We start from the raw sequence: 26927 nt of genomic DNA, 5'->3' as shown, positions 1-26927 counted from the left end.
ACCGCGTTGCAGCGTTTCGCGCTAATCGAGAACGCGCAAATCGAGGGATCACTGTATTAGATTTTTATCCCACCATTATTATTTTATAAATAACTCAAAGTAGCAAATCAAGGCAACATACTGTATATAAGTCCTTCCTCCTCCTGTTTTTTCCCCACAACCTCTCAATGAAGTAGGCTGAACAGGGGTGGGTTCTTTTAACTTTTTTTAAAAATATTTTTTTTCCTCCTGAGCATGTGCAGCAGTGAAGTTCTGGCACTGTGCAAACTCTCGCCATCTTTCTTTCTGCTTAGGGGTTTTTTCCTGGATTTTTCAGGAAAAAGGCCAGGCAGCACAGGAGGGAGGGGGAAGCGGACTGGCAATGAGGTAAGTTGGAACCCATCCCTGAGGCTGAGTGTGTGGCTGGTTGACCAGCTTTCATGCCTAAGGCAGGACTAGAACTCACAGCCTCCTGATTTCTAGGCCAACACCTGAACCACTACAACAAACTGGTTCTTACCAGTGTATTATCTGTGTAGTGTACTCAAAAGAAGTAATGCAGTACAAGACACGGTACTGTTTTAATTCAGAATTATCATAAAGATAAGAATGTAACCAGCAATGTCCACTCATCTAGCATGATTTCTCCTAGGGCAGTGATAGCAAATCTTTTTTTCCTCGGGTGCCGAAAGAACGTAACTGAGCGCTATCACGGATGCCCAGTGATGGGCTCCTACGGAAACGGTCATGAACGCAGTTGCAGTAGCAAAATTTGGAGCTCTAATTTGCACTGAAAGATGGTGAAACAAAATGCATAAGCCACGCCCATAGTGTGGTAGTAAAAGTTTTGGTAGCCCATCACTGCGCATGCCCCAGTGCCCACACCCATAATTCAATGCCTGGGGAAGGCCAAAACAGCTTCCCCCACCCCCTGGAGGCCCTCTGGATGTGGGAAATGGCCTGTTTCCCAACTTCTGGTGGGCCTAGTAGGCTCGTATTTTGCCCTCCACAGACTCCAAAGGCTTCCCTGGAACCAGGGGAGGGTGAAAACGCCCTCCCCCGTCCCAGAGTCTCTGTGCAAAAACCACCTGGCCAGCACACACATGCACGTTGTAGCTGAGCTAGGGCAACAGCTCGCGTGCCAGCAAATACGGCTCCATGTGCCACCTGTGGCATCCATGCTATAGGTTCACCATCACTGTCCTATAGACTCTACAGCTGCACTAAAAGCACAAAATGAGGAAATGAAACCAAATTCTAATTCAGTGTTCATTAATTACTGCAATGTAAAGAATGTAACTATCTTACAACTTCCACATAAAGTGTTTCATTTTCATTTTCATATTTTATACACAAATGCATGCAAGCAAACACTAACACATTTAATAGTGCAGAGTATTTCTTTCTTTCTTTACAGGGTAAAGTGTAATTCAGTACTTACTGATGGACTTCAAAACCAATTAATCAAAATCCAAGATATGCTTCGTCCAATGAACACCTTTTAATATTGTACCAAAAATTATGAGATCTACATTCTCTATGACACTTTCCATAATGACTACATCAATGTATTCAATCACCAATATAACTCATCCTTGCAAATGAAATTGAGTAGCACATAATCTGCTATACAAATCACCCAATTTATGGCCCTAACCTCTTGTGCCATTCCTATTACATCCACATTTGTAGAAGATAAGAGGGGTTGATGTTGGTAACTTTGCTAGACAAGCCTGTATTTGAATAATACTTTGCCTCAGGCTGCCATCATGCTTTGCTTCATCTCAGTCCCAAAGAATGTAGCTGTAAGCAAGGACAAGAAACAAAGCTCTCCTGAGATACCTCTAGAAAAACTGCCTTTCCTCTTTTAAATAGGCGTTGATTGCTTACCTGAACGCCTCTTCTCGTACGATGAGCGGGTACAGCAGTCACGTGGGGTTGCTCACTGTCCAATCCGATGGGACTGAGCCTAGTCTTATAAAAGCCTGCTGGATCCGCCCCTTCCCCAGAATTCGCAAATCCGTAGACTTAGGCTCAGATGTGAAGGCTCAATAATGTTCAACTCTCATGATTAGAAGGAAAGACAGGTTAAAGGTATAGTCATAGAAGACAACATATAAGGGAGGAAAGTGACTGCTGTACCCGCTCATCGTACGAGAAGAGGCGTTCAGGTAAGCAATCAACGCCTATTCTCCGTACTAAAAGAGCGGGTCCAGCAGTCACGTGGGACATACCCAATAGATAAGTCCCTAGGGTGGGATTAGTTTGCTATCGTGAGAGATAACGGATTGGAGTACCCTTCTGCCGAAGGCAGCGTCCGCTGAAGCGTAAAAATCAATTTTGTAATGCCTTATGAAGGAGTTTGGCGAGGCCCAAGTGGATGCTTTGCAGACTTCTTCCAATGGGGCTTGAGTCGCCCATGCGGCAGATGTGGCAGCACTTCTGGTGGAATGCGCTGTAATATTCCTTGGAATGGAGAGGGAAGCTGACTCATAGGCCTTTGAGATGGTCCCTCTAATCCAACGGCCTATTACTGTTGAGGACACTTTGGATCCCATGGATCTGGGATGATAGGCCACAAAGAGTGCTTCAGACCTTCGAACGGGTCTTGTGCGTTGGATATATATTCTCAGCGCTCTGGTGAGATCCAGAGTGTGCCATCTGACTGCAAGGTGATGGTTCTGTTTAAGACAGAAGGAAGGTAAGACAATATCCCGGGATCTGTGGAACATGGAGCTGACCTTGGGTAGAAAAGTGGGGTCCAAGCGCAGGACCACTTTGTCCGGATGGAACTGGCAGAGGTCCTGTCTGATTGAAAGAGCTGCCAACTCAGATATGCGTCGGGCGGATGTAATCGCCACGAGGAATGCTACCTTAAAGGATAGATACCTGAAGGACGCTGATCTCAGGGGTTCATATGGTGCCTGAGTAAGGGAATGGAGAACCCGTGGTAAGTCCCAGGAAGGATATCTGTGGACCTTAGAAGGTCTGAGGTTGGAAATTCCTCTGAGAAATTCTTGACTTTCCGGGAAGGAACGGAGTGGTTGCCTGCGAGGCCCTGCCAAGACGGAAGAAATAGCTGCCAGGTGGCGACGGATGGTGCTGGCTGAAAGGCCTTGATGAAACCCTTTCATGAGGAAGGCGATTATCCTGTGGATGGGAAGGCACAGGGGAGATAAATCCTCTTGTGAGCACCATTGGTGGAATTTGGACCAGGTATGGTCGTAAATCCTGTTGGTAGACCCCCTTCTGGCCTTTAGGATGATTTCCACTGTGTCCGGGTCGTACCCTCGCAGGTCTAGATCGTGCCGGATAATAGCCAGGCGGTGAGGTGGAACCACTCCGGATCTGGATGAAGCGAGGCACCCTGCTGCAACATATCCTCCGAAATGGGGAGTCACCAGGGGTCCTGGACGGACAGATGTGGGAGGTCCGCGAACCAGGGCCGGCAAGGCCAGTGAGGGGCTATTAGGATTATCCGGGCCTTCTCTAGAATGATTTTGTGGATCACGTCTGGGAGAATTGGAATTGGAGGGAAGGCGTACAGTAGACCTGGAGGCCAAGGAATCCTGAGAGCATTGGTCACCTCTGCTCCTGGGGATGGAAACCTGGAGATGAATCGAGGGAGCTGAGCGTTGGCCTCGGTCGCAAACAGGTCTAGCAATGGGTGACCGAACCTGAGGCATATTTGCTGGAACAAGGCCGGATGGAGGCTCCACTCTCCTGGATCTAGAGTCGATCGTGAGAGCCAGTCCGCTTGGACATTGAGGACTCACGATATGTGGTCGGCCAGTAGCGACTGGAAATGTCTCTCCGCCCAAAGACCTAATTTCAGGGCCTTCCTCATGAGGGCCCTGGACCTGGTGCCTCCTTGTCTGCAAATATGACTTTTTGTGGCTATGTTGTCCGTAAGGATCAGAACATGCTGGTTGATGATGTGAGGTTTGAAATGTTTGAGGGCCAGAGAAACAGCTCTCAATTCTAGCCAATTGATGGGCCTGGAAGCTTCCTTCACTGACCACGTGCCGTGGACTATTAGGCCTTGGGCATGGGCTCCTCAGCCCGATAGGCTGGCATCTGTGGTGACAACAAACTGGTCCGGACACCTGAAGGGGGATCCCTTGTCCAGGGCTGGAGAAGTCCACCACGTGAGGGATCTGAGGACTGAGGATGGAACAGAGATGCGACGAGTCGAGTTGCTGTTCCCCGATCTCTGGAATGGTAACAGAAGCCATTGCAACTCCCTGGCATGAAGACGGGCCCAGGGAACAATACCAATGCACGACACCATCTTTCCCAGTAGAGAAGACAGGGTGACGATGGAGGTTCTTTTTTGAGATTGAATATGGGAAATAAGCTCCAATATACTCTGTTTTCTCTCAGAAGAGAGGAAGACCTGGGAAATTTCTGAGTTAATGATGGTTCCCAGATATAAAATGGAGGTAGATGGCCGGAGCTGGCTCTTACTGAAATTGATTGAAAAACCATGGTTCTGTAGAACAGACATGGTGAAAGAGAGATCTGCAGCTACGCCCTCTTTAGAATTTCCATGAATTAAAATGTCATCTAAATAACATAAGATATGAATGGGCGTGGCACGGATATGGGCCACCAGGGTTCCCAAGAGCTTGGTAAAGACTCTAGGAGCCGAGGAGAGCCCGAAGGGCATAGCCTTATACTGTTAGTGCCTGCCCTGGAAGGCGAAACGTAGAAATTTTCTATGAGTTTTGGCAATGGGGATGTGGAGGTAGGCTTCCCGTAAGGTCCAATGAGACCATAAAGTCCCCAGGATGAAGGGCGGCTAAGATGGACGACAAGGAATGCATCTTAAATTTCCTATATTTAATAAATTGGTTCAGATTTTTGAGGTCCAAAATGGCTCACCAACCTCCAGAGGTCTTGGGGACCATAAAGAGGATAGAGTAGAAGCCCAGACCTCTCTGGGAAGAGGGGACAGGTTGAATGGCTTTGATAGACAACAAATGAGAAATAGCTTCCTCCATTCGGATACGAGATGGGGAAGAACTGGGAGAGGGACAAGAAATAAAACGTTTAGGGAGAGAAGAAATAAACTCTAAACGGAGACCCCTTTCTACAGTGTCAATAACCCAGGGGTCCTTACAAGAGCGGCGCTATCTGGTGGAGAACCAAGTCAGGCGTCCGCCTATGGGAAAAGAAGGTAACTCACCATCTGGGTTTTTTGGAAGCCCTGGTCGAGGAGGATCCTCTTTGGTAGCGGGATCCTCTACCTCTGGTGTTCCTAGTGTTGGGATCGAAAGCGAGGGGAATACTGACCTGGATTTCTTTGAAAGGCGAACCCCTGATCCTGTTGACGACTTGGGCGTCGAAAAGGCTGAGTTTTGGTGGCCTTCTTGGTGGTAGGCCCTAAAACCTTCTTCTTGTCCGTGGTCTCTGTAAGGAGAGGATCCAGAAGGTCTCCGAATAGGAGATCGCGTTTCAATGGACCCATGGCCAGTTGCCACTTTTGTCTTACTCCCGCCTGCCAAGGGCGAAGCCATAAGAGTCTCCTGGCCGTTGTTGAGGCCGCTACTGACCTGGCTGCAAATCTGGAAGATTGCAGTGTAGCATCTGCTACATATTGGGCTGCTGCGAAGATCTTATTGAAATCCTGTTGGCCTCGTAGATCATCAGGAGGTATGTGTTGTTGGAGCTGACGAAGCCACAAGAGCATAGCTCTGGAAAAGAAGGATGCTGCTGCAGCACTCTTAATGGCCCAGGTGTCTGCGAAGAAACATCTCTTGAGCATTTGCTCAAGACGCTTGTCTTCTGGACGGAGAACCTCCTCTGCTTCACCAGGCATGGCTGCTGCAGTGTGGAGGGTCTTGACCGGTTCATCAGGTTTTGGGCAGGCGAGGAGCTCTTCATACGAAGGGGAGAGCTTGTATAATTTTTTGTCCTTGGAAGTGGGGTTAAGGCCAGAAGCTGGATGGTCCCACTGCTTAAGCAATCTTTGAACAATTTTGGCATAGGAATTACCTCTTTATCTTCCTGTTCTTCCATGAAGTAAGGTAGATTCTCCTCCGGAGGGTCTGTGGAAGGAGTAGCCTGTTTTTCTTGCCCGGCTAAACCCGTGGATACTCTTGCCTTGAGAAGGAGAGATTTGAAAAGTTGAAAGGGAAAAATGGCAGCCGGGGCTGGAATCTTAATTTGAGATTCCTCATCTTCCGACAGACGTTGAAAAGGGTCATCATCCTCTTCTGCATCCACGTTCTCATTCTCTTCCTGGGAAGAATCCAAATCCTCATTGATTGGAGCTCTGAAGGATGAGAGCGAGCTCACTGGTCGGGAGGAGCGTGGAGGGGGATGAGACGGAGAGGGCACATTGATGGCCGAGAGTTTGGCATCAATGGCCTTAGACAGTGCAGAAAAAATAGATTGAAACTCCGGAGGTAAGGTGGAAATATCAGCAGGAAGAGCAGAAGAATCCCTGAAGGCCTGAGATAGTTCTGGCTGTGAGGAATCTTCCATAATATCTGGCTCCTCTGTACCTAAGCCCCATAGGTTAGGTTGGGGTCTGTTTAGGTTTGGCTCATCCAGAGATAGCACAGAGACGCCAGAGGGAGGCAGGTTAAAAGCCTCTGGATGGTCTGGGTTCATGTGCACTTGGGCCTGCACTTTTAAACGTTTGGCAGATTTTTCATGTATTTTTTGTAGGGCTAGGTCCCTTCTCTTCTCAGCCCTGGTGGACTTGGCCAATGAGTGGGCTCCTGAAGAAGAGGAGGAAGAGGCCTGGGGGATACTAGTAATTTCATCGCCAGTAGGCCTAACCTCTCTGGAACCTTTAGTTGTGCCTCTCTTGGGAAAAGAAGTCATAGTCTGAACAAATTACAGAAGAAAAGACTTGAGCCAAAAAACTGGTGGGAGAAGTCTAAAATAGCTTTCCCAAGAGGAAGGGGACCCTGCTCCTAGGCCCAGGAGCTGCTGCGATTTAATGGCAATCTGGGCGGAACCAGAGTTCGTGTCCTTAAATGCAGCGTGGCAGGCCTCACTAAACTTAATTTAAAGTAACCAAGGCACACTGGTTGGAGGCAAGCCGAGGGAGAACAGGCCTGAGTAACTCACAGCTTACTCCAGGGTCAAGCGGCGGACTGAATAGCACCAGACAGGTAGCCAGAAAGGCGATCCGAAAGGGCCTAATTAATGGGCGTGAGGACCTTCGCGCCCAAAACAAACCACTCCGAGTTTGAATCATGGAGGACAAAACTAAGTCCGGGAGACAATCAACGGAACGTGTGAATGTCTCACACCGCAGGAGGTAAATAGCCCTTTAGAAAACTACAATAGCTTGCCTGAAAAACCTCCGTGCCAAGAGGATTGCATTAATACCAGTCCGGCGGCAGCTGCGAGTAAGCGGAGAGGAAAAAAACCGCGGAAGCCGCGCTGCAGGCTTCTCCCTTAAAAGCCGAGCCTAGTAAGGCTGGCAATAAATTCAGGCAAGCTCTAAGAACGAATGAAGAGAAATCTTACTTTTATTTTGAAGAGAAGCAACGAAGGGAAGGTGTTATGAGAGGAACGAGCTTTTCACAAGACCCGCAGGATGCGGGACTGAGCGAATTCTGGGGAAGGGGCGGATCCAGCAGGCTTTTAAAAGACTAGGCTCAGTCCCATCGGATTGGACAGTGAGCAACCCCACGTGACTGCTGGACCCGCTCTTTTAGTACGGAGAATGGCCTTTTGAAGAAGAGCAGCACAAAGTTGCTGTTCTCAGGAACTCAGAAAACAAATCTACTATATTACTTGCAAGACTATCTTAAATTCTAATTTTGAAAAGTAACTTTTCCCTTGTATCAGAGAAAGCATGCATTTACAAGACAGCCAAAAAAAATTATTAATGGTTTCTGTTAAGTATTTCATTACTTATTTCTATCCTCCACTTATTATTTTTACAAATAACCGATGGTGCCGGACATATCTAACAATCCTATTTTTCCCACAACAATTTTGTGAGGTGAGTTGGGCTGGCCTAAGTTTGCCTGGATGATGATGAGAGACCACAATTCACAGTCTCCTGGTTTTTAGCCTGGTAGCTTAACGATTAATTTTGCTTTAAAAAAATTAATCTGTCCTTCTCTCTTTTTCATTCACATAATAAGAGATGAACTTTTAGATATTACTGGAATGAAATTCTCAGCTGCCCATACCCCTGGTCATGATGGATAGGGCTGTCATCGCTTGACATCTGGTGACTCATAGGTCAATCATCTCTGATTGACATAGTATGTAGTAATATCATGATATCCATATATTAAATATTGGTTGACGGCCCATTATCAATTGCGTACTTTGCCTTGAAACAGAAAATAACATTTCTACATATTCATTCTGATTATTTATTACATACTGATATATTCTAATGTGTTCACAGAGTTACTGCTTATAAGCAATATGGTCCTGAGCTGTCTTTTGCCAATTGGGTCAACAATAGTTGCTGACGTCATCAATCCATCTTGTTTTAGGTCTCTTTCGTGGATATTTTTTTCACGTGGGATCCATTCTATATCTGCCTTGGTCCACCTGCCATCAGTTTTGCTTGCTATGTGAGCAGCACATTTCCGTTTCTATTCTATTACCCTCTTGATGGTATCTTATACTTTTGTTTGTCCTCTAATCCAGGTTTATCTATCTTGTCTTGTAATGCCGAGCATGTATTTTTCCATGGCTCTTTGTGCCACTCTTAGCTTTTTTATTGATTGTGAGATTAGTATGTATGTTTCACAGGTAGCATACAATGATCGAAAACCTTTCTCTTCAGGCATACTGGGAGGTTGATGTTGAAAATTACTTGAAAAATTTTGTTTTTAAAAAAAATCTTGAATTAATTTTCAATTCTTATTTATGCTGGAGATATGTGTTTACACTGTTGCGGGGAAAGAAAAATATGCACAGCATATTGTTTGGATGAACCAAAAAATTGTCCTTGAGTTAGGGAATAGGAAGCCAGAAAGCTGCCCATTTTACAAGGAATTTCAACAAGCAGCAGTGTTGCTTTGTACTGCATCAGAAGTAAATCTAAAATTACAAAATTCACAAGGTTGCTTGCTTCTAAGGAAAAGATTTTCCCCAAAACAATGGTTTTAGATATGTTGTATGTATTACCTATGACAAGTATGCTTTAGGAACTTCATTAATACTTAAATTTCAATGTGCTATATCATTTCTCTCGTCACCACCCAAACCTCTCAGTTTAAATGAACTTTGGAAAGCAAGAATAAGTCAAACAAAAATTAACCATGTAAAAGATAAAGGTCCAAAGGACAAAGTCTCAGATTTTCTATGAACTGCTATCAACAAAATTGTATAACTAATCTCCACCAGGAAAAAGCAAACTTCTATTTCAGTTAAGATACCATAATACAGTACTGTAATAATTTAGAAATCTGTATTTTATTAATACTGTGCAGACTAGCAAGGAAGAAGGCGTGTTATTTTTCCACACACCTCTTTCCACCTTCTCATTCAGATAGTGATATAATCACATTTTATTTAAAGAGATTACATTTTGAAGAGTTTTTCATTCTTTACTTTGATGAGAATAAATTTTACCAACTCTTTTAAAAAAAATTACTTTGCAAACAAATAAAACTATGAGGCCATACATGATAACTAAGGTAAAGAATAAAAACTTTGCAAAATGAAAAACTGAAAATGTATATATAACTGAAAAAAAATAAATTTAAATAACTCCGTAGAAATATTTTCATGGTAACATCTGACTTCCCCTTAAAATATGAGCTTGTGTAATTGATGCTTCATGCATACATACGCAAATTTTGAATATATTTTCATTCTTATTGCAAAATATTGGAGCCAAAAAGGTTGGATTTGACAAATGACAGAATATATATCAAATTTCTCTTAATATATGCATCTCACCCAAAAGTGTCCAATATTTCACTATGTTCTAATCATATTTTCAAGACTAAAGTTTTATGATGCTAAATCCTATGTCTATTATTATAGCCTGCATTAAATATTCTTTGTAGACGTAAGAAAGCACATAGAGCATTTACAGTGCAGCAAACAGATGGAAATGGCCTAATTAAGAAACAGCATAACAAGCTGTTCTCCCATTTATGGTTATAAATTAATATAGTTTATAATATAAAGAAGTATATAAGAAGCATTTATCACTGGAGTTAAATAGCTTCAGACAGTTAACAATAAAAACATAAGCTATCCATTATAATAATAATATAGTAAGATTTATGAATATTATGAATAAAAACTAACTGCAGAGCAGAAATCAGTTAGATAAAATAAACAAAATTACAAAGGTGGATATATTTTAAATTTAGACAATACTAATTCTAAAATATACCACTATAGCAAAAAGAGGTTTTCAATTACAAAAAGGAGGCAAACTAGGCCAAATTAAATGTTCACACAATATTTAACAAATTAAATCAAATAAAATTAAACAATATACAACGTAAAAGCCAGAGAACATGAATTGACAGAGCAAAAGAGGAAGTGGAGAACTCAATTGCTGTTGGAGTAATGTAGAGGTGACACAACCATAGTTTGAATGAGAATGAATACATACATAGTATGTATTGTATTTATGTGGGGTGTGTCACGAATTGGCAAATACGTTACATGAAGGGAAATCACAAATATTAGTTTCAGGGTTGTTATGCTGTCTCTCTATGCATGCAAATTCCTGGCAACTGGCATGTGGGCAATCTCATAAGCCTTGAGGAAGGCAGAAAAATTAGAAAGTGGAGTAAAGAAGATTAGAACGGAACACTATAATATTTTTTTGCCATGTTGCATTTAAGACAATGGGTAAATAATTCAGGATGAAATTTCTTGTTAAAAACCACTGTGAAATCCTAAAACTTGGGAAATGATCAATAGACTGGGTTATCATGGGGATTGGTTCAGAAAATTGAGAGTCATGATCTAGTCAATCAAAGGAGTGCCTCCCTAAAAAAAAACAAGACTGAACCCTGGGGGAATACCTACAGGAAGAGAGAACCTACAATGAAGCAGAATTATTAATGGAAACAAAAATTACTCAAACAAAGAGAAAGCTGTACTAGTGACTCAGCCAGGACAAAAGATTTAGGAGTGTCAAATTGAGTGTTAAGAGAACCAGCACTAATAACAGGTGCTAGGCTTTGGCTATTAGAATATTATTTAACACTTAAGGCAGGGCTGTCTCAATGGAATGACCTGATGAAAATCCTAATTGATGGTGATTACAGACCTCATGACCAGCAATATTAGTTGGGAGATGACAACTCTCTAGAAGAAAAAAAAGGGAGGGACATAAATGGCTAGAACAGTTAGAAGGCTCAAGAGCAATTTTTTCCTTAAAGAAAATCATAAAAGAAAACATTAAAAAGTAGATGAAGTTTCATGTTTAATGTACTGCAGATATTTTACTTTTTTATATATAATGGAAGCAGCTAACAGCACTAGGATTGCAGAGGGATCTAATCATGTTTAAGTAAATAAAAGGGTCAGAAAACCTGGCAATAGGAACAAACAGAAGGCTATTTAAAATAAAAAAGGATAGAGAAAAGGAAAAATAAATAGAGGAAGGAGGAAAAGAAACCTAATAGGCAGGTAGTACAGAGCTAAGATTTACTAGGATAACTTTACTGCCAATTTCTTTTTTGTATGTTCAAATATTCAATTTTTCTAGAGAGAACTTAAATTTATGGTTTTTACCAAGTTTTGCAGTAGAACCCACTTTTTCTTCATAAATAGGAACACCATTATAAGTTTCCATTGCAAGAGTTTAAAGGTAGTGTACTTTATAAGTACCAGTAATATTTTAAAAAGAATGTTCTATTATATATTTCCCAATAAGACATTCTGTTTTTAATAGAATTATAATCAATAACAGCTAATGGAACCTTTTTAAAAAATGAATACAAATAGTCCTCAACTTACAACAGTTCAACTAGTGACTCAGGACCATTTTTCACACAACCACTCCAACATCCCCAGTGTCATGTGATCAACATTCAGCTTGGCAACTAACTCAAATTTATGAAGTTGCAGTGTCAGCGAGTCATGATCACCTTTTGCGACCTTCTGACAAGCAAAATAAATGGGGAAGCCAGATTCACTTAACAACCATGTTTCTAACTTAACAACTAAGTGATTCATTTAACAACTATGGCAAGAAAGATTGCAACTTTACTTAAATTGTGACGATAAATCAAAAATTACCAACAGTTCTAGTAAGCATTCATGTATAAATCTTGGATATTCTTTAACAAGAATGTTAAATCTATTACAGCAGTTCTTACAGAACACTAGTTTTAGACTATTTTTATGGCAAATAAGTTATGTCTTGTTAAGATTTAGAGGTATTCCAAATATATGTTAATACACAACATGTACCTCCTAGTTAGTGAGATGCAGCCAACACTGTATTGGCTTGCAAGGGAATCTCTAGATTAGAAGGCCTAGTTTACACAGAATAGCGTAAATAACCTTGAGATAAAATGGTGGACTTTCACTGCACTTTTTACCTACTGGCCAAAATGTTCCAAACTGGTTGGCACTGTTTTAATCTTTGGCAGATAAGGCTGCATAGGACTACAAGAAGTCTTGTCTAATTTATTAAAAGGTTATTACAAGGAAGTCTCACTTGATCAAAGCCATGATGGCTGATAGAGAACATCATTTTGGGCCTTCATAGTGATGACAGTGACATATGAAACAATTGGAATGAAAAAAGCAGATGGCAAACAGGATGATTTATGAATGAAATTAATAAAGAAAAATAGAGCTGTTTCGCTGAAACCAAGGAAATGGAAAGGATGAACTGTGTTTGAATGAAGGCAGTTGGAACCAATGGAGGCAGGGAAGTGAAAGTGGAAGTTCAATTATGAAGATAAAGGCTAAAATGTATATCAAAATTGTTGTGAGCATATACAGTGTAACAGCAGGAATCCATCAGTTGGTTGTATGTTATACAGGTGAAACTCGAAAAATCAGAATATCATGCAAAAGTTCAGCTATTTCAGCAATGCAACTTAAAAGGTGAAACGTAATATATGAGAGAGACTCATTACATGCAAGGAAGATAGTTCAAGCCATGATTTGTCAGGTCATGAAAGGCCCAAATCCACCATCTCAGAAAATTAGAATATTACACGCAATCAATAAAACAAGGATTGTACATAAACAATATCGGACCTCTCATGCATATTATTCAGAACTTGGTTTGGGCCCCTTCTACATCAATTATTGCCTCAATGCGGCGTGGCATGGAAGCTGTCAGCCTGTGGCACTGCTGAGTCATTATGGAAGACCAGGATTTATTTATTATTTATTTATTGATTGATTGATTTGTATGCCGCCCCTCTCCGTGGACTCGGGGCGGCTAACAACAGTGACAAAACAGAATGTAAAAATCCAATACTAAAACAGCTAAAAACCCTTGTTATAAAACCAATCATACATACAAGCATACCATACATAAATTGTAGAAGCCTAGGGGGAAAGATTATCTTAGTTCCCCCATGCCTGACGGCACAGGTGGGTTTGGAGGATGCTTCAATAGCAGCCTTCAGCTCTTCTGCATTGTTCAGTCTCATGTCTCTCATCTTTCTTTTGGACCAACAGACCTCTCTTGCACAGTGGACCAATACCAGCAGATGACATGGCTCCCCAAATCAACACAGGCTATGGAAACTTCGAACTAGACTTCAAGCATCTCACTGTGTGTGCCTTTCCATTTCCCCAATACTCTGGGTCCTTGGTTTCCAAATGAGATGAAAGATTTCCACAGTCTGTGTTGATTTGGGGAACCATGTCATCTGCTGGTGTTGGCCCCCTGTGCTTCATTAAGTCCAGGGTCAATGCAGCCATCTACCAGGAGATTTTGGAGCACTTCATGCTGCCTTCTGCAGCTCAGCTTTATGAGGATGTTTACTTCAATTTTCCAGCAGGACTTGGCATCTGCCCACACTTCCAAAAGCACCAAAACCTGGTACAATGACCATGGGATTACTGTGCTTGATTGGCCAGCAAACTCACCTCACCTGAACCCCATAAAGGATCTATGTGGCATTGCCAAGAGAAAGATGAGAGACATGAGACTGAATAGTGCAGAAGGACTGAAGGCCGCTATTGAAGCATCCTGATGTTCCATAACACCTCAGTAGTGCCACAGGCTGATAGCTTCCATGCCATGCCACATTGAGGCAGTAATTGCTGCAGGAGAGGCCCAAACCAATTCTGAGTACATATGCATGCTTAAACTTTTCAGAGGTCCAATATTGTTTTATTAATCCTTGTTTTATTGATCACATGTTATAGTCAAATTTTCTGAGATGGAGGATTTGGGTTTTCATGAGCTATACTCCTATAATCATCTCAATTATGACAACTCATGGCTTGAACTAATTTGCCTTGCATGTAATGAATTTCTCTCATATATTACCTTTCACCTTTTAAGTAGTGTTACTTAAATAAATGAACTTTTACACAATATTCTAATTTTTTGAGTTTTACCTGTATGCTAATGAAGGAATCAGATATGTGTATTAAGAAAAAATGGTCCACACTTGAATGATTGTGATCTGGAGAAAATAATCTTCTAAATAACATAAAAGAGAATAACAACAGCAGCAATAACACATACATTTTCACAGAGTGAGCCTTGAAATTTATTTATTTATTCATTTATTTATTGGATTTGTATGCCGCCCCTCTCTGAAGACTCGGGGCGGCTAACAGCAATAATAAGACAGCATATAATAATAATCCAATACTAAAAACAATTAAAAACCCATTATAATAAAAACCAAACAGACATACAGACATACCATGCATAAAATTGTAACGGCCTAGGGGGAAAGAGTATCTCAGTTCCCCCATGCCTGGCGGCAGAGGTGGGTTTTAAGTAGCTTACAAAAGGCAAGGAGGGTGGGGGCAATTCTAATCTCTGGGGGGAGTTGGTTCCAGAGGGCTGGGGCCGCCACAGAGAAGGCTCTTCCCCCGTGTCCCGCCAAGCGGCATTGTTTAGTTGACGGGACCCGGAGAAGACCCACTCTGTGGGGAAAAGTGTGGGGTTAACACTAATTAGAATTTATTTATGATTTATATAGCTATTCACATTACTAATGAGACTGCAGGTGGCTAACAAAAGTTCAAACTATAAATTATATATATATATTTTAATTCAATAAGGGCTCAGTTATTCACCCAACTCTATATCCAGTAAAACAGCAAGTCTTCAGGGCTTTCAAAATGATAAGCAAAGCTGAGGCCAATCTCAGGTGTTATGGTATTTCAGAGCTACAGAATAGGCAGAGTTTTTTTAATGGGTCCCATATAATGACAATCCCGAATTGTCAGGTCGTGGAACAGAGATACTGATGCAGAAAATCAAATTTGATAGAATAAAAATGGTGTGGAAATGGGTGAAAAGGTTACACAAGAAGTACTAATGTAATAATGGAGATAGAAAGATAATATGTAATATACAGGTGGAGTTTGGTATAGTGGTTAAGGCATCAGTAGAGAAACAAGAGACTCTGAGTTCTAGTCCCATCTTAGGCACAAAACCAGCTGGGTGGCCTTTGCCATCATTTTCTCTCAGCCCTAGGAAGAAGGTAATGGTATACTATTACCAAAAATGTTGCCAAGAAAACTCGGCAAGGGACTTGTCCTGGCAGTCCTCAGAAACCAAGACTGACTTGAAGTCACAAAGCTCTAGCTTTAATATACAGTAGAATAGGGGATGGTGTTGCACAAAATCAATGTTTGTCAAACAAAGTGGAAAGTGGCAAAGATTTTGCCACTTTCCAATATGGAACTGTGAAATATATGCATAAGGAAAAACATAAACGTTGGATGAACTAGGAATGGGAGTATTTAAGGAGTGTGCAGCCAAGCATGAACATGTAAATAAAAATGAATGGGTAATGAATGAATATGGAGTAATAAAAAAAATGTGGGTGTGAAGCACAAAAGAAGAATACGGATGTGATTTGTCACAGAAGAAATAAGAGCTGGATCTCACAAGAAATATATGAAGGAAGAGTCAATAGATTAAAAGGAAGAGAAAGACAGATAAACTTTTGACTGGATGAAGTAACTGAAACCCTAAAAACCAGACAGGCAACACATGAAGTGCAATACACCATAGATATGGAGGATAGAACATTTTCCATACAGGAGTGTTGCTATGAACTAGATTCAGCAGTATTTCCTTTTATTTTATATCTTAATATCTTTGGCTTACTGTTTCTTACTCCTTTTCTGTACTTCAGATAATGTCTTTTACCCTCAAAGGAATAGCAAGATGGATTTATGTGCATGAATGTGTGTTTGTGTTACTTCTTAAGACACAACAGAATTAATTTATTAGAAAACTAAAATTTTCAGTGCCAATGTTTTTCCTAAAATTTTAACAATGCATTGGAAGTGCATGTTATTCAGTTGCCAGGTTTTTACAATATTTTCTAAGTGGAGATTTCAATAAATGTAATAAATACAATACATTAATTCAATATAACAGATTCCTCATAAATATTTCAGTTCAGCTATTTTTGGTTCCCAGAAATTTTTGAATATTTATACAATACATAAAACTAAATAAAACATGAACTAAATGTTAATGCATCCCATATCAAAAAGCAAGTCAGAAAAAAATACTATTGCTCCTTCCTATTCATCAAGCATTTTATAATTTCAGAGACGAAATAAAAAAATTGTTAGACAGATTAAAAATCAAAGTTCTATACACGTGGGAAATTATTTTATTGTCTTTCATTAAGCAACTCCTTAATGCTACATCAATTAAGGTTGTATTTCTACACATGCATTTTTGATAGTTAAGCCTTATTAAACTCAATGGAATTTACATCTGAACAAATATTACAGGATAAATTTATAAGCATATCTGTTCTTCAAAAGGCATATATATATCAAGTGTCACTATGAAGCATATAGTAACATATTGCCAGGCAAAATTCCTATAAAAATACAAAATAGCAAATATGCAATTGCTTTACCAGGAAAAGCTTACCCCCACAGAATTTTACAAAGCTAAAGGCTCAGGGAAACAAATTAAGGCTCAACTATTTGAAGATAAAGGACAGAATTAATTGTTTCTGGGAATGCGGCTGTCTGCAACCTTTTTGCAGAAAGAAAATGACCAAATGATTTTCCACAGAACTTCCAACTTTCCAAGAAAAACACAAACAACAAGAACCCAGTGATAGTTCAATAAATTCTTGGCTGGCAAAGTTTAAGTTCAACATATTTGCTAAAATCATAAGAACCATTTATTTAGAAGTGTAAAGAATTATTTATTCATCCACAATGCACAGAAAGTTTGATCCATCCAAACAATAAAAATGATGTCCCAACAGGAAAGTAGATATCCTGTCTAGGACTTACTTTTGCCATAAAGTACAAATTTCATTCATGTGTAGTCTTAACTAAATGGGAATTAAAAGCATAGCACGACTAAAATCTTAGATCACTTTCTTCTTGCTGAATAGGACCCATAGACTCCTCATTCACTTAGCAAGATCCTCTCTTCCAAAATCCAAGTTACCATACCACCCCCACCTCTGTTCTTAGATTTGACTGAGTCCTTGTAGACTCACCATAATTCCTAAGGAAAGAATCTCTTCTCTCTAATCATCAGCTAATAAAAAGTAAGATTTTCCCTGGTATTCAAGGATTTAAAAGTACTTCCACCAACTGTTTTAGAAACATACTGTATATGGGACCACTTTTTTCACTGAGAGGGACATACAGTAGAAACTTGTATGCTTGTGTGTGGGGTGACACCAAATGGCAAGTACATGCACATATATGAAAATAAGCTTTTGATGAGATGCATGTTCACTATCATGCCCTGTTGAGTCTTAGGAACTGGCCATGCTTACTGTATGATATTTACCACCCCAGTTGGATATGTCAATTAAGAGTCAATTAAGTCTTTGAACTGAAATAGGATTTATATTCTTAGAAAAAGCAGAACTTTTCCTATTTCAGGCTTATTTTCTGGCTTTGTTATTCAGTCTAGATTCAGCAAGGACTTTGCAGATCCTGAAACTTCAATATGTCATAGGCATGACCATAAAATGATTATTACTGCTTAGTGGTTTGCATGACATTTTTGAAGTGTCTTCTATTCCCATTCAATAAATATCTTTTGTGTGTTTAGCCAGCAGGACATGTATTCAAGTAACAGACAAAAAAGCTGCCCTCCCAAAAAATGATTAAGGAAAGTCCATATCCAAGGAACAATTTCCTTAAAATGGTGAACTATCCCACAGCAGCCAAATGAAACCACTCTCTACTTATTTTTAAAGCAAACAAAAAAAGCAATACCAATTGTGTAAATCAGGGGTCCCCAACCGCCGGTCCGCGGACCAGTACCGGGCCACAAGGCATGTTGCACCGGTCCGCGGAGTCAGCAGCTACTGTGGAGCCGGCGAGTGCCAAGCTGTTTCCTGTCTCTTTCCCCTCACGTTCACTTGGGACCGCCATTTGCCTCGGGATGAGAAAACCTTTGCTTGCTTGCTTTCTTCCTTTCCTGTCTTTCTTCTCTCGTCGAAAGTGGTCTATTTCCTCCTTGCGAAGCCCTTGCAAAGCCCTCGCTCTGCCTGCAGCTCAAACGAAAAGGCTTTGGCATTGTGCAGCTCTTTTTTTGCTAGGCTCCCCCACCCTATTCCCGGGGTCCTGGGTGGGAGCGAAGCCAGGGGTGTGTGTGTGACCATGAAACCCCCACCACCAGCTCTGGTAATTTTCTTTTGGAAGGATTCCTTGCTGCAAGAAAATTACCAGACCTGGCAGTGGTGGGCGCTCCAAGCAGGCAGCGATCGCAAAGGAAGATGACTGTGTCCGTGGAGGCACCTCCCCCTGCTCTGGGATTCCTTGCTGCAATCCCAGCCGGAATGGGGGGGGTGTCCTCTGGAACTGCTGAAAGGCAAACGGCGGTCCAGAGTGAACAGGAGGGGAAAGAGACAGGAAACCGCCCCCTCCTACCCTTCCTCCCTCTGTCACCTCAACTCCCCCGCAAAATTAAAAAGGGGGGGAGAGAGATAATGGAACGATAAGCTAAACCCCCTTTCCGCCCCCACCGGGCCATAGAAAAATTGTCTTGCTGAAACTGGTCCCTGGTGGAAAAAAGGTTGGGGACCACTGGTGTAAATGATGTAATGTTGCCTCATGAGTGCACTGATGCTCAAAAGTGCTACAATATGTATGCCAGCATTTTCACACAAATAATATTTATTCTTAAATGACTTTGTTTTAAATATAATTCTATTAAAGAACTTTAACAAGATAAAATAATGCAAATGTTAGGAAATAAAGAAACTAAAGATTCATGAATAAAAAATAGAAATGGAAGAGAAAGAAATACAATTATAAAGAAGTAGCTTCAATTTTTTGAAGCCATTATAAATGGGGTTCCTTTCTAATTTTAAGGCACATGACCACTAATATGCCACCCTTCTCCAAGGACTCAGGGCAGCTCACAACATATATAAAACACAAAGATACAAAAAACCAGTTCGAAAGTCCAATATTTAAAGGCAATCTCAGAACCCCTAATTTAAATCATGTAACCCTATTCATTCACACCAGTTATACTAGAGGCCGGGGTTAAAGTTCAGCAGCCCCAGGCCTGCCGGCAAAGTTAAGTTTTTAAGGCCTTCTGGAAGGCCAGGAGAGTATGGGGTGGTACAAATCTCTGGAGATAATTGGTTCCAAAGGGCTGGAGCCGCCACAGAGAAGGCTCTTCCCCTAGGTCCCACCAGATGACATTGCCTGGCTGATGAGACCTGGAGAAGGTCAACTCTATAGGACCTCACTGGGATACAAAAGACCTGATTTCATAGTCCTGATTTTTTCCTTGCTTTTTAACAAAAGTCCATTATTTCAGTGAGTTTCACAAATGCTAAATTGACTACTTTAAAAAGAAGCTTACAGGCCAAAGATTATTTAGCACTAAAACTTTTTCTGATTTAATACTACTGTTAGCGACATTATACACTTAACTCAAAACTGTAAACCAGGGCTTCCTAATTTTTTTCTCCTTCATTACTCAAAACTGCTTATTAGAAATTCCTTTTTACCCAATGTAGATAAAACAGATTAAGTCAACTGAGATGTCCCTATTGTGATTAAATAATGGGTTCAACTTTCATGTTCAGAGAAAAACCACTTTTACCAATTTGGGATAATTTACCCAGGGTTTAGGAAGAAATGCTGTAAACTGTTACTGAGCTATTGTAACCACCTGATTCCACAATTACTTCAACATTACAGTAATCTCTTTCACTTACTCATATTGCAATACTTTGGCCTCTCTCTCATGCTTTATGTCATCTTTTCTCAGTTGGGGGAAATGAAACAAGGCAGAATAGTTTAGCACTGAAAGCATTTCAACATATTAGTGTCAACAAAAGCAACAGTCTTTCTCTCTAATGGTGTCTTGATATCAATACATATACCATTATTTCTGAACTTCTATTCTTGTTTAACAAAGTATATTAGAGTTTGAAGTTGCTGGGATTATATTATATTGTATTATAATGACATCTTACCTTTTCCTATTGCCTCAAGGCAGCTGACATAGTCTCCCTTTATTCCATAATCTCTCTTTAAAATAAGTTGCAAGAATGACTTGTCTGTCACCCATTCAAACCATGGTGAAATGAAGATTCGACCACTGTACCACTTCTTCACTATTGTATTCTGTTTACTGTCTGGGGAATATGGCTTTTTCCCCTACATAATACATTGTTGAAATGTTCTACATCTTTACATGTTCAGATGGAATATCATTAGAACAAGCATCAAATCATAAAAGGGTCCATAAGATGTATGTCTCAGATCCATACTTCTGCACCATGACAGAACTGAAAAGAACTAGACCTTTTAGTTTAATCTATAGAAATACAAATGGTTTACAATTTGATAGTGATGGAGATTTAAAGTCATTCCCTCAGATGCATGTTCTTGTGCTATCACATTTTTCAAACAGATCAGATCCAAGATTTAACAAATATTTATAGCTGGCCTAAGACAACTGTGTCTGTTCTACTCATTGAGTCACTTTCTGCACCCTCTTCTTTTACCTTTATCCTACTTTTCCATCAGTTTGCTTTAAATCGCTCTCTTCTAGCCCTTATGGTTTCCTGCTCCCAAAATGTGCTTCTTTGCTGCATGGAGACTACTGTTCTGCATCCATAGGTAAACTGGAAACCCCTTCAATAAAGACTGCTAAAGTGCCGAGTCTTCAGAGAGGGGCGGCATACAAATCTAATAAATAATAATAATAATAATAATAATAATAATAATAATAATAATAATAATAATAAAGGAAAGGATTTACCAAATATCTTTAAGAATCTTTCTAAAAGGACCCAGAAAGATGCACTATATTACTTTAAATCTGCTGGCCACTTAACACTGAAGATGCTGAAGTGACAGATCACTTCTCTCTTTTTAGGATCAGCCATTAACAGTAAAGAAAAAACTATACAAGAAATACACTACAAATTAGCACTTAGTAGAGCAGGCATGAAGGTGGAAAACACATCCAGATGCTGTGACATATCTATACCTACAAAGTTCAGAATTGGGCAAGCAATTTTATTACCTGTATCTCTCTGTGGAAGTAAAAATTGACTTTGAAGAAGCAGGACAGGAAGAGCATTGGCACTTTTGAGCAATAGTGTTTGAAAAGGCTCTTGAGAAGAAAACAAACAAATCATGGAACAAATCCAGAGTTCTTAACTAAGCTACAAACAAACAGGTTCAAATTATAATAATTTGATCATATTATGTGAGGATTTAGCTCTCCTGAGAAATACATAATGCTGGAAAAAGTGGAAGGGAAGAAAAGATAACAGGCAAAGTGATGGATTCAGTTTCATGGATGCATAGTTGGAAGACCTCAAGGACCAAAATCATCATGGACAAAATCTAAGTGGTCTCTAAGAGTCCACTTGATGGCACAAAGTCTATTTACCTGCCTACCACTGTATATAGCATGCAAGGTTAGAAATGTACCCATTCTCCCAACTGCTCTTTATACTGTTTCTGTCAGCCAAAATAAGATAACAAAATATTTTCTCATCATGACAAAGGTGATACAATAACCTGCGCTTGCTGCCCTTTGCATTTCAGATGACCATTTTCCTTGGCCATATAAGCCCAAATCATTGGAAGTGAGAAAAAAAATGTTAGCAATGTGACTTTTTATACTATATTTTTACAATACTAAGCAATTAAGAAAAGAATTTAAAGGGAAAGGGAAACAAAGCTGAGCGAGGAATGTATAGCTCTTCTTGCTACTGTCCTTTTCCTTATTTCCAGTACTTTTGGCCCTCCATTTCTAATGTACACACTGGTAACCAGGATGAAAAATAACAGTGTTCATTATAATCCCTTATCCAGCATTTCCCTTTATACAAGGCAAGAAAAAGATTTTGAAACAGAGGCAAGCAAAGATAGCAATGGAGGCAAACACAGCCCCTCTACACAGGATGCAGCAACCACTCTTTATATCTTATCTAAATCCAATATTATTTTTATGAATAAACATTTGGATTGCCCAGTAATACTTCTACTAGTCCGGAACTGACAATTGCCTATTTGAAAATAAACTAGAGCCAAGAACATTTTCCAAGTTGCTCTGGATTTAATTAAAATATTTTCAGTACTTCCAATCTTAGAGCTCCTAAGTAAAAAGTTGAGCAACTCCATGTAAAACTTTAGACACAACACTTTTGACAGATTGATATATGTACCAGCAATTCTTCAACTATGTTTCTTTAGTTTAAATGAAACATAAGACTATGAAATAAGGTCCACAATCTAACAGCTCTCAAGTTTTAGATGTACAGTATTAAGTGGTGTACTATTATTCATCTATCTAGTTCTAGGCTAATCATTTGTTTGATAATCTGTGATGACTAAGAACCACCAGCCGGAAGAAAAAATGCTGGTTTTTTATAATATTTCAAACTTTGGCTTTTGGCACTAATGTTCCAGACAACAATGTTTGAGCACAACATAGAACATAGATCTAAGAGTGAGTTAATTCAGTAAATAAACATGTAGGAAAATGCAAGGCATCACAGTAAGATTTATTTTCCTTATCACTGTGTACTTTTCACCAAAGAATATAATAAATTCTTGACTGAAAACAGCTGTTTTAGTGTAAAAAAATTCATTATCCTACATGTTAAAACTCTACTGTAAATTTTTTTTGCATATTGTATAATTGCATAAATCATTGTAAGAACAATGGTTTAATTCTTCCTCCACATGTATACAGAAATCTTTAGTAATAAACAAATATTATAAACTGAAAGAATGAACAATTTATGTTTATAATATGTTGATCATGATGTCATTTGGTATTTCCTTAAGGTCTGAAAGAATAAGATTTCTACAATCCAATTGAAAATGATAACCATCATTGCTGTTTTTCTGTGTCAGGGATAAAATATCAGATATCATGATAGGCTTTGTTAGGCCTTTTAACAAGAATTAAGAGAAGAATTAAAAAAGGCGAAATTATGCCTTTTCATTATCTTTTGTGGCAGATAGTAACTATAAACAGATGCCACTGTTATACAACTGTATAAACACTGCTTCCTCTCCTGTGCTCAAGACTGCATATACACAGTGTGGGAACTTTAAAATGTTTAAGATATTTTCCAACACACTGAAACAAGACAGCAAATCCCTGCAAATGCATCACACTGGAAAAAGCTGAATGAAGAAGAAAGGAAGAGCACGGCAATCCACACACAAAGCAAAACATATTCTACTTTTTTTTACAGATTTATAAAACATTAAGCTACATAAATCTTTTGGATTAAGGAGGTCTGGATGAAAACTGCTGTGAGAGAAGGAAACAATGGATTTTTCACAAAGGGAAGGCCCTTCAAAATATTAAAAAGTAAAATTCATTTAAAGAGGGAGTGGGATGAACTTTCACTTTTTCCTATTCTTGCAGCTCACCAAAGTGGCAAGGATTTTGTTATTGCCACTACGTGAGAAGTGAGAAAACGGGCAACAGTGCACATAAAATCCTGTACCTATAGTGAGCTTGCATTATTTTTGGACCAATCCTTTCCTTTTCTCAATCCTTGCCTCCCAGAGAGTCCCTAGGCATAAAAACAGAATAAATAAAAATAAAACACTAGGAAATGTGCATTTTTCTCCTCCTTGAAGGCCAGAACGGGTCCCAGGGTTGAAATCAACCCCAGACGTTTCAAAGTTTAACCTCACTGACTCGGAACCCCCCCCCCCCCACACACACACACACACATACACACACAACTCACCAAATCTGTTTTTTTTCTCAGGAAACCCAGGAGGAGTAAAAGAACAAGAAATTAGGGGCAATTTCCTTTCCTTCCTGGACTCCCGGTGCCAGAGCCTCCCTTTGGCCCGCGAAGCGAGAAGGTTCGGCAAAAGGATTCCTTCCCCACAAACAAGAAATACAGTACAGCGAAGGCAGCCCGGAGAGAGAGGAAGCCAACCGGCAGCATTCCTCCCGAAACCCAAGCAGCCCAAGCCGAGGCCTAAAGCCGAGAAGGCAGGGCAGCCACGGGCGCTCCCACGAGCCCCCCTCCCCCTTCCATGAGGGGTGACAATTCCTGGTCCCGAGCTCGGCCTGGGATGCTGAGGCTATTCAGTCCTCGACTTACGACCTCACCAGGAACGCAAAGTCCTGTCTAAGAGCGGCGTTCTCCCCTCGCCCTCTCCGGCTTCCCGCGCCCCTTCCCCTTCTTCGCCGCCGCCTCGCCCGCTGCTTAACCCCTTTGCGGGGGAGAAAAGCCTCCCGAGCCTCCGCCACCCACCCACCCCGGTCCCTCCAGGCTGGTTACAAGCCCCCCCCCCTCACCTCTCCGCTCCCCACCCCCCGCCCGGAGACATTCCTCCCTCGCCCCTTCCACCTTTCCTGCCCGCCCGGCTCTCGCTCTCCCCTCCGCAGACTCCTCACCTCGGCGCTTCGGGGGCCAAAAGCCCCAAACCCCGGCGGCTCTACACACTCCGGGCCTTTCGGCGCAGGTCTTTCTCGCCGCTCTCTCCCGCCGAAGAGGAACGAAGCTCGCGCCGGGTCTTCGGAAGCTCCTTCCGTCCCTCCCTCCCTCGGCGCGAGCCCCACCCAGCCAGTTTCCCCCGGGCCGGCCGCTCAGTCTCACCTGCTACCGCCTCCTCCTCCTCCTCCTCCTCCCTTCGGCTTCTGCTTTAAGCCGCCAAGCTTGTCTCCCTCTCCCTAACAACAGCTCCCACCTCCTCAACTACTCTCTTCTTCCTCCCTCCCACCTCCCACTTCCCCTGTTCGAGCTTTCCCCACCACCCCCGACTCAATTCGCTGACTCCGGCGAGAAGTAATTGGCGCGCGTTCACGCCCATCAAAAACTCGCCCCACCTTTTCGTTTCCCCTCAGCGTTGGGGTTCCCGTTGTGGGGTGTTTTTTTTTTTTTTGCTGCCCCCACCGCTTCGCCCACACCTTTGTTTTATTGGTTCGGGCTATTGGAAGTGCGCGGCTGCAATAGGTCAGCGGAGGTGCCATCATGGGTGATATCTCCGCCTCCCAATTCCGGAACCACTATAAAGAGACGCGCTCTGGTGGTTTGGTTGCACAGAACGGAGGGGATGTGGTCGGCGGAGCAATACCTGCTCTCAGTACAGTATTGCTTCCCCCCCCCCCCCCGCTTACCCAGGAAGGAAAGGAGAAATTCCTATTTGTCAATTAAGCACCAAACCACCAGAGTCCAAAACAACGCACGGAGTCCCAGAGCGTTTCTAGTAGCCAGTTGACACTTTAATATTGTAAGGAAAAATATCCCTGCTTCATCCCTTCATGTTTTCCTTAAAAGTGATCCTTGAAACCTATTAAAACACTGTCTTTCCTCCATTCTGTTTCTCCACTCACATAAACCAACGGAAGTCATATATAAATTAAATTAAATCAATAATCTTACACGTTTTCTCTGATAGCTGGATTTTGAGCAACACCCACCCATCCCCTTCATGATGTTAACGTCACTCTTCTATTTTATTCACAATATACAGCTTCTGTTATATTGGTGGAAATGATGATGGGTATAAAAGAACAGGCAATTAGTTTGAATTTATCAAAATTGACAAAAAGCGGAATGTGGAGAATTATGTTCTCGCCCTGTTTGTAATTTTGAGTTTCCCCCTCCACCAACCCAAGATTCTGATAATTTGGTATTACAAATTTGTTTGGTGCTGTGGGGGAAAGATTCTGCTTTTTAATGCATCGATATTTTATCGATATTCCCCTAATTTTATTTATTTAGAGCAAACTACAATGTTTCTATGGACCCATAATCCTTAGTGCCAAAATTTATATACTATGTTCTATAGATTTACATCAAAAGTGTATTTAAAACTGACCAAAAACACAAGAATTCCAGAGCTTTTGTATTTTAGAAAGGGCTGTGGCTATATTTTGTATGCATTTTGTTCACCTAACTTATTTAGATACTTATTTCCCACTTACTTTGGAAATCTCTCTGGAAGACTGGCTGAAGGATGTGGTAAAAAGATTACACTTTCATTAGATTTAGAGTTGCCTGAAGATAACAATCACTTCTGATATTGTAACCAATTGTAAGCAGTTTCAGCACTATTTATTGGAAAATTCTTGGTGTGGAATGCTTAATGCGACTAGATTTCACCGCTGCATTAACGGAATGTTCCAGGTCAAAAAATATATACAGTTATCCTTCCCTCTGTGGGTTCAAGTTGAAGCGGTTGATGTGATGTGCTGGTGTCTGGAAGCTGTAAGGGTCTGGATGGGAACCAACCTGCTCAAGCTCAACTCAGACAAGACTGAGTGGCTCTGGGCATTATCTCTGAAGGACCACCCCATCTGCCCATCCATTGTTCTTGGGGGAGGGAACTGTGACCCCCTCACACAGGGTCTGCAACTT

At 40.9% G+C, this 26927-nt stretch overlaps 1 protein-coding gene across 11 annotated transcripts in view; it reads right to left on the bottom strand.

Moving 5' to 3' along the window:
* The window catches only part of NUMB (NUMB endocytic adaptor protein), a 92277-nt gene extending 66818 nt beyond the window's left edge, over positions 1-25459 (bottom strand). For 2 of the 11 annotated variants that reach the window (XM_070758266.1, XM_070758289.1), the window contains exon 1: positions 25394-25459. The gene's annotated coding sequence lies outside the window, so the exon portion shown is untranslated. Of the gene's footprint in view, positions 1-24299; positions 24721-24961; positions 25301-25393 lie in introns of those variants that run through there. The other 9 variants (XM_070758248.1, XM_070758309.1, XM_070758257.1 and 6 more) reach the window with 7 other exon arrangements.
* Positions 25460-26927: the final 1468 nt, after the last annotated feature.

The sequence above is a fragment of the Erythrolamprus reginae genome, chromosome 1, assembly GCF_031021105.1.
Source record: "Erythrolamprus reginae isolate rEryReg1 chromosome 1, rEryReg1.hap1, whole genome shotgun sequence".
In the NCBI taxonomy this organism is placed as follows: domain Eukaryota; kingdom Metazoa; phylum Chordata; class Lepidosauria; order Squamata; family Dipsadidae; genus Erythrolamprus; species Erythrolamprus reginae.
The sequence above is the reverse complement of the archived record's forward strand: the minus strand, read 5'-3'. Positions and strand labels throughout refer to the sequence as shown.